Source organism: Bufo bufo, chromosome 1, assembly GCF_905171765.1.
Source record: "Bufo bufo chromosome 1, aBufBuf1.1, whole genome shotgun sequence".
NCBI classification, from domain to species: Eukaryota; Metazoa; Chordata; class Amphibia; order Anura; family Bufonidae; genus Bufo; species Bufo bufo.
In genome coordinates, this window is record NC_053389.1 from 54,109,553 (window position 1) to 54,126,033 (window position 16,481).

The following is a 16,481-nucleotide window of genomic DNA, read 5'->3' on the forward strand; positions in this document are numbered from 1 at the left end:
TTTTAAGAGATTATTAAAAGGTATATTTTAGATTTATGGGAAGGTGTTCTGGATTTTTCTTTCATAATTAATGGTGGCATTAGAAAGCATGACCTGTCCCACAAAAAATAAGCCCTCATACAGCTATGTGACCGTAAATATAAAAAAGTTATGGCTCAAGGAATATAGGGAAGAAAAATGAAAACGCAAAAACTAAAAAACCTCTGGTATCCTAAGGGTTAAGTTTTCGGTCTGTGTGTATGTAGAGGGGCCACCTTACACCACACTGAAGCATATTTCAAAGATTTTTTTCATTGCTTAATAAGACTTACTCAAGAATGCCAGCTTGTATTTCACATGCCACTTCCTAATTTTATGATAAAATCTACAAAGGGTCTCACAACACTCCATCATCTGGCTATGAGGGAATTATAAAACAGTGTAAGTTTCACATATATGCAGTGCTGCCTTTATAAATCAGTGATTATTAGCAATTGACTGTTCTGCCAGTAGCTATGTGTTGTTACTATAAACCCGTAAGAAGCATTCCTTCATATATATCACTTCATGTGATGAAACTGCTGACATGCTGTTTTATGTTAGAAATACCATTCTATCATGCTGTGGTAACCATGTCATCTGGGTTGTCCTGGTGTGGTCACCATAACATCTGGGCTCTGCTGGTTTGATGGCCATATCATCTGGGCTGTGCTGGTGTGGTAACCAAATCATCTGGGCTGTGCTGATTTAGTGGCCATATCATCTAGACTGTGCTGGTTTGGTGGCCATATAATCTAGGCCGTGCTGGTGTGGTAACCAAATCATTTGGGCTGCGCTCTTGTGGTGGCCATATCATCTGGAATGTGCTGGTGTGGTGACCATATCACTTTTGTTGTGCTGGTGTAGTGACATATCGACTGAGCTATGCTAGTTTGGTGACCAATATCATCTTGGGTGTCACGGCTTGGTGGTAGTTTGCCGTGACACTATCGCCGTGCATGATGGCTGCCGGTGGCAACGTGTTGTTATTGCATGCGTGTGCACTCCCCTTTAAGGCTGTTTCCCTTCCCTTTTCTGGTGTGTATGGGGTTAATGTGTGTGCAAGGTGGAGCTGGGTGTGGCCTCTTGGCTCTTATTGTTCTGAGTTGTGAGCCTGAGGTCAGATTGTCTTCAGTGTCTTGTGGAGCTTGTGCTTTTCCATCTGCCCAGTCCTTGAGGGGCACCTTGTGGGACATCGAGGTCCTTGCTTATGTCTACCCTTCCCCATTATTGTTATGTGTGGTTCTTCACTTATGGGTTCAATGCTTGTCTAGTTGCTTGTTCCATGTGTGGTTTGTCTATGGTGTGGATGATCCAGCATGGTTGCTAGACATGTCCTGTTTGTTGTACCTCTGGAAGGGGGTCCCTGGGGTTCCCCGGAGGGGGAACTACAAGAGAGCATGCTGTGGATTCTGGTAAGTGATCTTGGCGTTCTGTTGTCTGTGGTCATCTGGGCACAGGACACTTACCTGCAGTTTTGTTGTTGCTTGATGTCTCCTCCTTGTTACTAGGCCTGTGGGAGACTCCGATTTAACCGTTTTGTGGATGAATCAGCCGTCTCTTTTTTTTAAAACTCGTTTTATTGAACGAATCATCAGAGAAGTTCAAAGAACATCAGTATACAGGAAGGTCAATGAGACATTCAAATACATAATCAGTACCATATACATACAATATCAATAAAGGTGAGATGACAATTCAAGTATGTAAAACATGTAACAGAGCAATCATGTTTGACAGAGCACATACTTGTAGTGAGTACAAAACCATCTCATCCTATATTGAGTTAAGATTATCCGATAATCTAGGGGCTGTATACTTAGTTTTCAGTAAATGAAACCAGGGGTCCCCATACTTTACTGAATTTCTGAGGACAACCCCGATTCTTTAATACAATATTCTCATAGGATACCACATTATTCACAAGTACTTTCCATTGGTTAAGAGAAGGTCGTCTATCGCCCATCCAACGAATCGCAATAGCTTTCCGTGCGAGAAACAATGTCTCCCTCAAGAGTATTCTAACATGGTGAGGATATAACTCTTCATCAAGTATACCAAACAGGCATACTTGTGGGGTTTGTGCTATCGGGAGGTGTGTAAGCGTAGAAAGAAAGCTTGTGATGTCAGACCAAAAGGTTTGTATATACGGGCAGTCCCATATAAGATGCCAGAAAGTTGCCCCTTCCGAGTCGCATCTATGACACCTAGAATGTGACAATTTGCCTATTTTTTGTAACTGGACGGGCGATAGGTAACTTTGGTGAATAATACATAGCTGTATAAATGTATTATTTATGGATGGGGAAACCAATACAGGAGATTCTAATAGGTCACTAATTTCTTCATTTGTGATACCCGGTATTAGAGTTTCCCATTTAGATAATACCAAGAGGGGGGCCTTATGCATCTTGGTACTCAGCAAGTGAGTGTAAAGAGCAGAGATAAATCCCTTGGGGCCTTGGGAGCGTATGACACCGATCAGTGGGTAGTCAGAGATTGCTATTGTGATATCCCTAAAGTGGGTGTTCATAGCATGTCGTATTTGAAGGTATTTAAAAAATGTAGTTCTAGGTAGATTATGGCGTTCTTTCAGTTGTTCAAAGGTGTTAATCACATTATTGGAATATAGGTCACCCAGGACGGTTATCCCATGATCCTTCCAGAACTGCCTATCCATCCCAGTATGAAGAGAGGGAAACAGGGTTCTCCCACAAGGGTATATTGGGGTCTAGTCCTATATAAGAGTGCATCTTATTACCAGCATCCCACACCTGAATGGCTAATTTGTGTACGGGCAAGAGTGTTCGGCTAAAGAGTTTTGGTTGTTCCAACACTGGCCACAATGAGGAGATATCCAAAAATGCAGCCAACTGCCTTTCTGCCCTAATCAGAACACTCTCCGAGGAGATCCATGACCTTAGCTGTCTCAATTATCCTGCCAGGTAATATAAATATAAGTCAGGCAAGGACATACCTCCATTTCCTCTAGGGCGACATAGTACGTCAATGGATAACTTAGGTCTATTATTACCCCAGATAAATTGAGACATTAGTGACTTATAACGCTGGAATATCTTTTTGGAACAATAAAAGGTGCATGCTCTAACACATATAACCACTTAGGTAGTATGATTAATTTAATCAGATTTATTCGACCTGGGACGGATAGTGGGAGACCACCCCATACCCTAAGTTTGTCTGCACTATAGTTCAGGAGAGGCTGTATGTTGAGAGTATGGAAAGAGGCCGCGTCTTTGGTGATATGGATCCCTAGATACTTAAATTCAGATACTATAGGTAGTTCAGTATTTAGAGAGGATGAGGGTAGGGAGTATAGCGGAAATAGAACAGATTTAGACCAATTTATCCTAAGACCGGAAATATGACTAAATGTTTCAAGGATATCAGTAGCACTGGGTAGCGTAGACTCCACATCTGACATAAACAGTACCATGTCGTCCGCGTATAGTCCCACTCTGTCCTCTTGGTCACCTATAGTTATCCCCTTGAATTGAGCATCAGATCTAATACGGATAGCTAAAGGTTTGATCGCTAAAGCAAATAGTAGTGGCGACAACGGGCATCCTTGCCCAGATCAAAGTTCGCCGAGCACATACCATTCACCAGAATACCAGCCGAAGGTCGTTTATACAATATTGATATCCATCTAATAAATGCGGGACTTATTCCAAAGCATTCCAGGGCGGCCAGTAGGTATGGCCATTCTACCGAGTCAAAGGCCTTGGCTGTGTCCAGAGATGCCAGGGCCGACTGACTCCCCCATTGAAGGCCTATTTGGGTGACAACCTGCACTCTACGGATATTATCCGTTGTGGACCTACCAGGCAAGAATCCAGACTGATCCGGGTGAATAAGGTTTAAAATTACCCCATTCAATCGCTGTGCCAAAATCTTAGCCAAGATTTTGTAGTCCAGATTTAATAGCGATATGGGCCTATATGATCCACAATCAACTGGATCCTTGCCTGGCTTGAGGAGTATCACAATGGTAGCTTCGTATAGTGAAGGCGGCAGGGTGCCTTTCGAAAAGGAGTCATGATACATTTGCAATAAAGGAGGAACTAATTGGTCAATATATCTAAAGTACACTTCTAGGGGTAGCCCATCCGTGCCAGGGGATTTCCCATTCGCCAGAGACTTAATGGCTTCTAATATTTCCCGATCCGATAATGGGCCCTCCAGAGATTGAGCCATCTCCTGCGAGAGCTTGGGGTATTCTAACTCCTGCAGGTAGGTATTAACAGACTCCTTGTTATAATCTACTCGGGCCTCATACAGGTCTTGATAAAACTCCCGGAAACGGTGAGCTATGGCCTCCGGTTCCACTACTATAATGCCCTCTCCATCTCTAATACACAGGATAGCAGGAGATGCCTGATTCTGGTGAACGATATGTGTCAGCAACTTACTAGACTGATTGCCTAGTTCAAAATAAGATTGCTTAATAAAGAACATTTTGCGCTGGGCCTTTTCCTGTAATAAAGTAAGGTAGCGTCTTCCGATTTGTAACCACCTCTCCCTATTCTGGGGCGTTGGGTCCGCAACATACAGCCTCTCCATCTCAGCACACATCCTCAGCTAGGTCTTTTTCTTGTTTAGCAGAGTTACGTTTGATAAAGGAGATAGAGGATCTCAAGCACCCTCTCAAGTATGCCTTCAGCGTCTCCCACACCATTGACCCATCATTATAAGAAGCGTGGTCGGACAAAAACACTGACAGATGGTCCGGAATACGGTCCGAAGGCGGGAACAATGTAGGCCAAAAGGGGTGCACCCTCATGGAGCGCCCCATACCCCTCACATTCATCAACAGAGATAGTAGGATAGGGTTATGGTCCGAAACCCCTATGGCACCATACTCCACCCGATAAGGGAGTGAACACACTGTGGAGCCACCAAAGACATAGTCAATGCGGGACAAGGAGTTATGGCTAGCTGACTGACATGAGTAAGTACGATCATCAGGGTGCTTAAGGCGCCATAAGTCCACCCACCCCACCCCCGTCATCAATTTGGACAATGGTGATTCGGATTGAGCACTCCCTCGTGGCTGATCCTCACCATGAAACCTGTCCAGTAGGGGGTGTAGGGTCATGTTAAAGTCCCCCATACATATAATCCGTGCTGAGGGAAAAGTGGCCGCGAAACATATCGCCTGGTGTATTACTTGGAGGGATGAAGGAGGAGGGACATAGATCCCCAGTATAACATATAGTATGCAATTAATATATGCTGCCACAAAAATATACCTTCCCGCATTGTCCATCTGTAGCTTCTCCACCTCCCATCTTAGGGATTTATGAACCATAAGAGAAACTCCCCTAGCCAGGTTAGAGTAGCATGAGTGGCGAGACCATTGTATCCAAGATTTACATAATCTCCTAGTCTTGTCAGGGAGTAAGTGGGTCTCTTGTAGGCACAAGATATGAGGGTTGAACTGACTGATCACTCAGAACACCATGGTACGCTTCCTAACACTCACAAGGCCCCTGACATTCCAAGACATTAACCTTATGTCTGCCATTGTAACATCATGGCATATGCATATCGCTCCCTACACTCTGATACATACTGCCACCTCCGGTCATATATCTTTATACCTTTCACATGATTTGATAGTACATAGGTAAGTATACAATGGTAGTTAAGAACTAAAAAAATCCAAACATTTAACAATGGTTCATTAAAGGCCATCTAAAAGGCAGATCTAGCACCAGGCATCCGGGGCATCACACACATGCAACGGGATACTCGGTGGTAGGTCCTGTGTGGCACAACAGTATACGGGGTGTGCTATTGGTTAGTTTAACCCTTCGCACTGTAACTAACTTAAGTAGCATGCAGAGAACTGGTGCCCTAACTTCGTAGTATCTAAATACACCTATCTAAGGGGAGAGCCCTTCATCCCTATACCTACAATCATATTTCTGCCCTTCTATAGCAGTAAGTCTGCAGAGTATCACAGGTTACGCTTATCATAGATGAGGAGCGGCAGGTAGCTATCGCCTGGAGTAGTTGATCGGTCACCTGTTTGAGGGAGGGTTCGGTGTCTGGCGCGCTGTCCTCACTGGGAGCAGGAGAGGCACTCCGGGAGGTCGCGGCTTGCGCGAGCGGCCCAGGGCCTGCGCCCTCTTGGTAATCAGACTGAGCAAACTCTCTGAGTTTCTCAGCCGCCGACAGCGCCTTGTTACTTGCCATGCCGGTTCTGCGGGAACGTCCCGGTCTTCTCTCCTCCGTGGATGATATGATTGCGGTTGGTAAGTTCAGGATAACTGCGAAGTTAGGGCGACAGTGATGGAGCTCAGCTAGACACGTCCGACCATCTTGCGCTCAGGCCATGCCCCCAATCGTCCGTCTCTTATTTCTGACTTCCATATTGAAGGGACCGATAGGGTCAGTAGGGCCCAGGTTACGGTGCATGAGCCCTCCTACCATCTGGGTTCGCTCATGCGGTTAGGAGGTCAGGGATAGGATGAGGGTGGCGATAGAACGTGACCTTCTCCCTTATCCTGGCTTCCAGGCTTAGTGGCTTTCTTTAATTTTAGGCATTGGACGCTGAGCAGTTTCCCCCACTCCCCACCGTGACAGTATGTCCCACAAGGTGGCCCTCAAGGACAGGGCAACTGGAAATTCCCAGAAAGGAGCATTGCATCCAGCCCCAATAAAGGCTGAAGTAAATCAGACCTCAGGCTCTCAACACCAAGACTATAAGAGCCAAGATGTCACACCCAGCTCCACCTAGCACACACCTTAACCCCGAGCTCACCAGAAGGGAAGGGAAACAACCTAAAAGGGAAAGCTCACACACATGCATAAACAGCAACACGTTGCCACCAGCAACCAGCATTCGCGGCGAAAGTATCACGGCAAACAACCTCCAAGCCGTGATACTGCTGTGCTGGTGTGGTGACCATATTGCCTGGGCTGTGCTGGAGCGCTGACCATATCACCTGGGCTCTGCTGGCTCTGCTGGTGTGGTGACCATATCATCTAGGCTGTACTTGTGTAGTGACCATATTATCTAGTCTGTGCTGGGGTGGTGACCCTATTATCTAGGCTGTGCTGGTGTGGTGACTAGAGATGGGTTAAGTAAAATTCTATTTGGCTGCTTCGCTGAATTTTAAAAAAAAAATCACTTTGTTATGAATTACTTCGTCATGAAGCGCATTTCTTTGTAAGTAGTGGGACCATATCATCTGGGCTCTGCTGGTGTGGTGACCATATCATCTGGGCTCTGCTGGTCTAGTGACCATATCGCCTGAGCAGTGCTGGTGTGGTGACCATATCATCTAGGCTGTACTGGTGTGGTCACCAGTTACTATGTTCTGGTTCACCCATTCTGCCTTGACTGACAGCCTGAAAAGTCTGCTCGCTGCTTGTATCAGGGATGTCTCAAGAACATATCAGTTGAATCAGCACATCCTGCTAGGAAACGCGTAATTTATCCAATAAAGGATTCATCTGATTCTACTAAAACCTTCTTGTGACATCCCTGATACGAGCAGCATACAGACTTTTCTTAAAGGGAACCTGTCACCTGGATTTTGGATATAGAGCTGAGGACATGGGCTGCTAAATCACCGCTAGCACATCTGCAATATCCAGTCTCCATAGCTCTCTGTGCTTTTATTGTGTCAAAAAAACGATTTTATAAATAGGTAAATTAACCTTAGATTCCTGTCTCCTCCATGCTTCAGAGATGAGTCCAGCTTTCTCTGACTCTGACCCCAGCCACGCCCACTGTGAAGGAGCCCAGCACGGCGCTCCAGCTTTGTGACGTCGGGGAGCAAGGAGGAGATTCGGACAATGCGGGGTGATGCTGGGCTCCTTCACAGTGGGCGTGGCTGGGCTCCGGAAACGTTAGTAACAGCTCCTTGGACTTCTTACTTGTCTCATTTACATATCAATAAAATCCTTTTTTTTACACAATAAAAGCACACAGAGCTATGGGGACTGGGTATTGCGGATGTGCTAGCTGTGATCTAGCAACCCATGTCCTCAGCTCTAGACCCAAAATCCAGGTGACAGGTTCCCTTTAACCACTTTCCGTCCGCCCATAGGATATAAACGTCCTATGGGTGGATCTCTATTTCTGAATGGACGTTCCAGAACGTCCGTTCAGAAACTGCAGCTGCACGCTAATCGTGCAGCTGCTGATCGGGTTGCCCGCTGTCAGTGACAGCAGGGCAACCCAGAGAGAAGGCAGGGACAGTGCCCAGGTGTCCCTGCCTTCTGGATCGCTGCATACACAGCGCTCTCCGAGCGCTGTGTATGCAGAGCAGGAAGCGCTATGCGCTTCCTGTTCCGGCCCGGCGGTCATGTGACCGCCGGGACCGGAGAGTGCAGGAGCTGTGTGAGGTCTTTCACAGACCTCGATCAGCCCTGCACTGAGGCTGTACAGCCCCAGTTACAGGAGAAATCAACAGTGAAAAAAAAAAGAAAAAGTGAAGTAAATGTCCCCCAGAGGTCTTGTATGACCGTATGGGGGACGAAAAGTGTAAAATAAAAAATAAATAAATAAAGGGTTGAAAAAATAAAATAAAATAAGTTTCACATGTAAAAAAAAAAAGTCCCCAAGTAAGGAATAAAAAAAAAATAGAAAAAATAAAATAAAATAGACATATTTGGTATTGCCGCGTCCGTAAAAACCAGCTCTATAAAAATATCACATGACCTAACCCCTTGGGTGAACACCGTAAAAAAAAAACTGTGTCAAAACAAGCAATTTTTGTCACCTTACATCACAAAAGGTGCAACACCAAGTGATCAAAAACGCGTATGTCCCACAAAATGGTACCAATAAAACCGTCACCTCATCTCGCAAAAAATGAGCCCCTACATAAGAAAATCTCTCAAAAAATAAAAAAACTATAGCTCTTAGAACATGGAGACACTAAAACATCATTTTTTTGGTTTCAAAAATGCTATTATTGTGTTAAAGTGAAACAAATAAAAAAAAGTATACATATTAGGTATTGCCACGTCCGTAAAAAACAGCTCTATAAAAATATCACATGAGCTAACCCCTCAGATGAACACCGTAAAAAAAAAAAAAAAACTGTGTCAAAACAAGCAATTTTTGTCACCTTGCATCACAAAAGGTGCAACACCAAGTGATCAAAAATGCGTATGTCCCACAAAATGGTACCAATAAAACCGTCACCTCATCCCGCAAAAAATGAGCCCCTACATAAGAAAATCTCTCAAAAAATAAAAAACCTATAGCTCTCAGAACATGGACACATTAAAACATAATTTTTTTGTTTCAAAAATGCTATTATTGTGTAAAACTTTAATAAAAGAGAAAAAGTATACATATTAGGTATTGCCACGTCCGTAACAATCTGCTCTATAAAAATGTCACTTGACTGAACCCCTCAGGTGAACGCTGTAAAAATAAATAAATAGAAACTGTGCTAAAACAACCATTTTTTTGGTCACCTTGCCTCATAAAGTGTTTTAATGAATGATCAAAAAATCATATGTACCCAAAAATAGTACTAATAAAACTGGCACCTTATCCCCTAGTTTCCAAAATGGGGTCGCTTCTTTGGAGTTTCTACTGTAAGGGTGCATCAGGGGGCTTCAAATGGGACATGGCATCTAAAAACCATGTGGAGTTCCTTTTCTTCTGCGCCCTGCCGTGTGCCCATACAGCAGTTTATGACCACATGTGGGGTGTTTCTGTAAACCGCAGAATCTGGGTAATAAATATTGAGTTTTGTTTGGCTGTTAACCATCGATGTGTTAAAGAAAAAATTGGATTAAAATGGAAAATCTGCCAAAAAAGTGAAATTAAAAAATTTGATCTCCATTTTCCTTTAATTCTTGTGGAACGCCTAAAGGGTTAACAAAGTTTGTAAAATCGGTTTTGAATACCTTGAGGGGTGTAGTTTCTATAATGGGGTCATTTATGGGGGTATCCACTATGTAGGCCCCACAAAGTGACTTCAGACCTGAACTGGTCTTTAAAAAGTGGGTTTTGGCAATTTTCTTAAAAATTTGAAGAATTGCTTCTAAACTTCTAAGCCTTCTAACGTCCTAAAAAAATAAAATGACATTTTACAAAATGATGCCAACATAAAGTAGACATATGGGGAATGTTAAGTAATAAATATTTTATGAGGTATCAATTTCTGTTTTAAAAGCAGAGAAATTGAAATTTAGAAAATTGCTAATTTTTCAAATTTTTTGGTAAATTTGGGATTTTTTCATAAATAAAGGTGAAATATTTTGACTCAAATTTATGACTATCATGAAGTACAATGTGTCACGAGAAAACAATCTCTGAATGACTTGGATAAATAAAGGCGTTCCAAAGTTATTACCACATAAAGTGAGATATATCAGTTTTGCAAAATTAGACCTGGTCAGGAAGGGGGCAAATGGCCCAGATGGCAAGTGGTTAAACTACGACTGCATCACATGGTTTGGCCTCTTCTGGGTTGGACATTCGTGCAGCAAGCCCATGAGAAACCTATTCACTCCTCCCTTTCCAAGTGTTGTGCCTATCTGCACAACCACACAAGGTAACTGATTTTGACCTCAGCCGTGTTAGCCCCCCCATATCAAAATTTTTGAACAAAACATATGCAGTTGGTTAGATCTTTGTTAGATCAGGTTAGATCAATTGTTATTTGCAGGCGGGGCTAACCCGTCATCAGCCCCCCCTTATCAAAAAATTGACCAAACAATTAGCTATTTTGGAAGATATTTGTTAGATCAGGTATGATCAACTAGTTGTTTTGTTAGATCTCACATAATTACAGACTTATTAAGTGATTAATGAGGGGGGGCTAGCCCCCCCCCCCCACATGCAATTTTCAGGTAAAATTTGATTCAGGTTAATAGGCCTTCGTTAGATCCGGTAAGATCAAGTGGTTTCAACGTTAGATCTCATTTAATTACAGAGATATTATGGATATTTGGTATAACGTCATTAATCACTTAATACGTATGTAATTATGTGAGATCTAACAAAACAACTAGTTGATCATACCTGATCTAACAAATATCTTCCAAAATAGCTAATTGATGACGGGTTAGCCTCCCCTGCAAATAACTGTTAATATCTCTACTTCTGTATGAGATCTAACGCAAACAACAATTGATCTAACCTGATCTAACAAAGATCTAACCAACTGCATATGTTTTGTTCAAAAATTTTGATATGGGGGGGGCTAACATGGCTGAGGTCTGATTTTGCCTTACCATCCTTTTATTACTGCACGGTCCTTCACATGAGCACATCTCCCTGCTTCTCCTGCTTGACTGACATCCTGCTGGGCATGTAAAGTTAGTACTAGCTCTGCCAAGTTGGATATCAATCAAGGTAGAATGGGCATAGCGCAGGTCATCATGAGTAGTCACCACACCAGTACCACCCTGATGGCTATTGGTGAACGGCCTGGCCTGCTTTATAATTTATTTTTCTCTTTCGTAGTAAGACAGGTTTCCTTTAACTAATATTCAAGGTGAATCGAACCAGTTGAGATCTGAGAGATCACTGCTCCAGAACTGTGCCATGTTTTGTTGGCAGCATGCTCAGGAATCTCTACTGAAGGGAAGTGTGAATTTTCCACAGTTTTCAAGATCTCTGCTTGCGTTCAGTGAATGGAGATATGGAGGATCAAAACATCCTGTCCAGTTTACACAGCTGCAAGACTTGTTACAAAATAGAGCATCTCAAACACTGGAATAAACTGGATTAGATGAGGGCAAATTTTCCACTTCACTGACATTGCCACTAGTCAGGTTCAGGGACATCCAGATCTCATAAGGCCCTACAGCAAAACTTAGTATGGGCTCCCGCTCCACCCAATTTGTTTGCGTGTGTGTGTCAAACACGTCCCAGGCAAGCATGGATGCAAAGTGCAATGCCCCAGATTTCTGATGAATTTCCCTTTTTTTAAGTGAAATAAATTTTCAATAAAAAAAAGTCACAAACTACATCTCAGTTCTCCAAATTATCTTAAAGGGGCTTCCAAGCTACAGATATCGACCTTCAGGAGAGGTCATCAATATCAAAATAATGGGGGTTCGACACCCCACTGATCAGCTGTTTTGGTCAGCTTTTGTTGGCCAGAACTATACAGTATACGGAATTGGCAGAAAGACACACTGTATAGGCGCTATGCAGGTGTACTGCAGTCCAGTTCCCATTCAAGTGAACGGGAACTGAGCTTCAGTACACCAGCATCAGAAACTACAGTGTACGGAACCTTCAGCTTCCAGCTCCATACACTGTATAGTTTCTGACGCAGTTGGCTGCCCAAAGCAGCTGATCAGTGAAGGTGCGGGGTGTCAAACCAGGGGTCGAGTCGAGGGGGAACGCATGGGAACGGCGTTCCTGCACTTTTTTCATGGCAGGAACGCCGTTCCCTTTCAGGGCAAAAGGACCAGGAGGGGAAGCGGTGAAATCAGATTCACAGGGGGCGGAGCGGAGGCGAGGCCCTGCGTGACACGCACTGTGCAGGGCAGGCTAAGTGAGGAGGGAGGGAGAGCGGCTTCAGTTGAGGAGGGAAGAGGAAGCTGTGTGCAGCGGTGCTGGCTGCGAGTGACTCACTGACTGACTGACTCCCCCCCCCTCCTGGCTGAGAGCTCCCCTCCTCCTATCCTGAGCCTGCGACTGCCTGACTGTCTGCTGAGGTGAGCGTGGCTGGACCATCCGACCGGACCGGGGTCCTGGTGGTCCGGTCCAGACCAGTCTAAGTGTCTGTGACTGTCCCTAAATGAGTCCGGGGGCCTTAACCCGCCTGGTGGGAGCGCCGGTGGCCAGCAGCCCTAGACCAGACAATACCCCCTCCTTTATCTCAGTCAGTACTCTCATCAGATGTGACTGCAGGCAGCACAGCAGCAGGCCAGAAGCGATCGATCAGCCAGGATTAATGTGCACAGCCTGGGTGGGAGGCCCCCCCTTACCCTGGCCTTAGGCAAGTGACAAACTGCCCCCCCTCCTTAATCTTAGGCAAGTGACAAACTCAGCTCTGCTACATCTACAATGAGCAACTACAACAAAGTAATGCCAAACTGCAGTTTCCTCTATGTGATTGTGATGCCTTGGATAGCTTCCACTGGAACCCACAGCCTGTGGGTCCAGTGGAAGCTATCCAAGGCATCACATAGAGGAACTGCAGTTTGGCATTACATTTGTTTTGTAGTTGCTCATTGTAGATGTAGCAGAGCTGAGTTTGTCACTTTCCTAAGAATAAGGGGGGCCAGTTTGTCACTTGCCTAAGGGAGGCCTCCCACTGTGCACATTAATCCTGGCTGATCGATCGCTGCTGCGCTCACATCTGATGAGAGATTTCCTAAGGGGGTATTGACTGGCATTAGGGACGGGCTGGTGGATGAGGGCAGCCACCCAGTCCTGCCTATGGATCACCCAGTTTGCCACTTAGCTATGCCCAGGCCCCATGCCAGGGGGTCCCTGATATATTAACTGACCAATAACACATGGAGATCCCAGTGCCAGCTGCCTTGCTGGTGGACGATTGGCATATACTTATGCTGTGGGCCACAGCAGAAGTATATGCCAATCGTCCACCAGCAAGGCAGCTGGCACTGGGATCTCCATGTTTATTTCATGTTAATTTTGCAGCTATTTGTGTAAACTGGCACTTTACAATAAATGTTGCACTGAATTTTTTTTTGGGGGGTGTTTGCAGTGGATCTTGGGTGAGTTCCCACACTTTTTTTCCCAGGACTTGACCTGCCATTCTGACCACTCTGGCATGGTAACGGTCATACAGATACTATGATGCTATTACTGGGGGGGCACTAATGGGGGCATTACTATTACTGGGGGGCACTATGGAGCATTACTGTGACTGGGGGCACTAATGGGGGAATTACTATTACTGTGGGGAACTGATGGGAGCATTACTATTACTGGGGGCACTAATAGGGGCATTTCTATTACTGTGGGGAACTAATGGAAGCATTACTATTACTGGGGGCACTAATGGGGGCATTACTATTACTGGGGGCACTAATGGGAGCATTACTATTACTGGGGGAACTAATCGGGGGCATTATTAATTCTGGGAGGCACTAATAGAGGCATTAATATTACTAGGGGGCACTAATGGGGACATTATATTACTTGAGGGCACTAATGGGGGCATTACTATTACTGGGGGCACAAATGAGGGCATTACTATTACTGGGGGAACTAATGGGGCATTGCTATTACTGGGGGCACTAATGGGGGCATTACTATTACAGGGGGCACTAATGGGGGCATTACTAACAGCAGGGGGCACATCTATGAATGTAATGGGGGAGTGCTGGCCTTGGTATCAAAAAACAAACATGAACTAAACCAAGAAAAGAAATACCACAACTAGACCGCACCTCCAAAAATAAAACATGATTTATTGAAACATACTCATTAAAAACATCGATACATGGAGCAAAACCCCACTGATGGGTAAAATCACGTACAAAATTTCATCCAAAGCCACCAAGGAAACAATCAGTATATATATATACAATCATCAAAGATAGCAAAAAAATAATAATAGTAAATGCCTACAATCTCTTGGATTATATACTTATCAGAAACACAGTGGTGGCACAGGGGAGATGTAGACCCATGAGTGAGGAAAGCAGAAAACCCTCACGCGTATCGCTAGTGCAAGACTAGCTTCCTCAGAGGTCCATGTAAATATGCATTGCCATGAAGGTTTAAAGGCTTCATGACACAGGAATGCAGGATTTACTGAGCTGTGGACTTCTTCTTCCTGTTTCCCTTACATATATTATTGTTCACTGTTTGTCTATATGTACAGGGAGTGCAGAATTATTAGGCAAATTGTATTTTTGAGGATTCATTTTATTATTGAACAACAACCATGTTCTCAATGAACCCAAAAAACTCATTAATATCAAAGCTGAATATTTTTGGAAGTAGTTTTTAGTTTGTTTTTAGTTTTAGCTATTTTAGGGGGATATTTGTGTGTGCAGGTGACTATTACTGTGCATAATTATTAGGCAACTTAACAAAAAACAAATATATACCCATTTCAATTATTTATTTTTACCAGTGAAACCAATATAACATCTCAACATTCACAAATATACATTTCTGACATTCAAAAACAAAACAAAAACAATCAGTGACCAATATAGCCACCTTTTCTTTGCATAGGACACTCAAAAGCCCTGCCATCCATGGATTCTGTCAGTGTTTTGATCTGTTCACCATCAACATTGCGTGCAGCAGCAACCACAGCCTCCCAGACACTGTTCAGAGAGGTGTACTGTTTTCCCTCCTTGTAAATCTCACATTTGATGATGGACCACAGGTTCTCAATGGGGTTCAGATCAGGTGAACAAGGAGGCCATGTCATTAGATTTTCTTCTTTTATACCCTTTCTTGCCAGCCACGCTGTGGAGTACTTGGACGCGTGTGATGGAGCATTGTCCTGCATGAAAATCATGTTTTTCTTGAAGGATGCAGACTTCTTCCTGTACCACTGCTTGAATGAAGGTGTCTTCCAGAAACTGGCAGTAGGACTGGGAGTTGAGCTTGACTCCATCCTCAACCCGAAAAGGCCCCACAAGCTCATCTTTGATGATACCAGCCCAAACCAGTACTCCACCTCCGACCTTGCTGGCGTCTGAGTCCGGACTGGAGCTCTCTGCCCTTTAACCAATCCAGCCACGGGCCCATCCATCTGGCCCATCAAGACTCACTCTCATTTCATCAGTCCATAAAACCTTAGAAAAATCAGTCTTGAGATATTTCTTGGCCCAGTCTTGACGTTTCAGCTTTGTGTGTCTTGTTCAGTGGTGGTCGTCTTTCAGCCTTTCTTACCTTGGCCATGTCCTCTGAGTATTGCACACCTTGTGCTTTTGGGCACTCCAGTGATGTTGCAGCTCTGAAATATGGCCAAACTGGTGGCAAGTGGCATCTTGGCAGCTGCACGCTTGACTTTTCTCAGTTCATGGGCAGTTATTTTGCGCCTTGGTTTTTCCACACGCTTCTTGCGACCCTGTTGACCCATTTTGAATGAAACGCTTGATTGTTCGATGATCACGCTTCAGAAGCTTTGCAATTTTAAGAGTGCTGCATCCCTCTGCAAGATATACTCACCTATTTTTGACTTTTCTGAGCCTGTCAAGTCCTTCTTTTGACACCATTTTGCCAAAGAAAGGAAGTTGACCTAATAATTATGCCAACCTAATATAGGGTGTTGATGTCATTAGACCACACCCCTTCTCATTACAGAGATGCACATCACCTAATATGCTTAATTGGTAGTAGGCTTTCGAGCCTATACAGCTTGGAGTAAGACAACATGCATAAAGAGGATGATGTGGTCAAAATTACTCCATTTGCCTAATAATTCTGCACGCAGTGTATATGCATATAGTATGGCACTTGGCACTTAGCACTTTAACAATTAATAATCATTGGTCACTGGAGCACACAC

The 16,481-nt window shown here is 44.1% G+C and overlaps 1 protein-coding gene across 1 annotated transcript in view; it reads left to right on the plus strand.

Moving 5' to 3' along the window:
- The first annotated feature begins 312 nt into the window (after positions 1–312).
- The window catches only part of LOC120995080 (pregnancy-specific beta-1-glycoprotein 5-like), a 78,690-nt gene continuing 62,521 nt past the window's right edge, over positions 313–16,481 (plus strand). The window contains exon 1 of the mRNA XM_040424073.1: positions 313–416. The gene's annotated coding sequence lies outside the window, so the exon portion shown is untranslated. The remainder of the gene's footprint in view (positions 417–16,481) is intronic.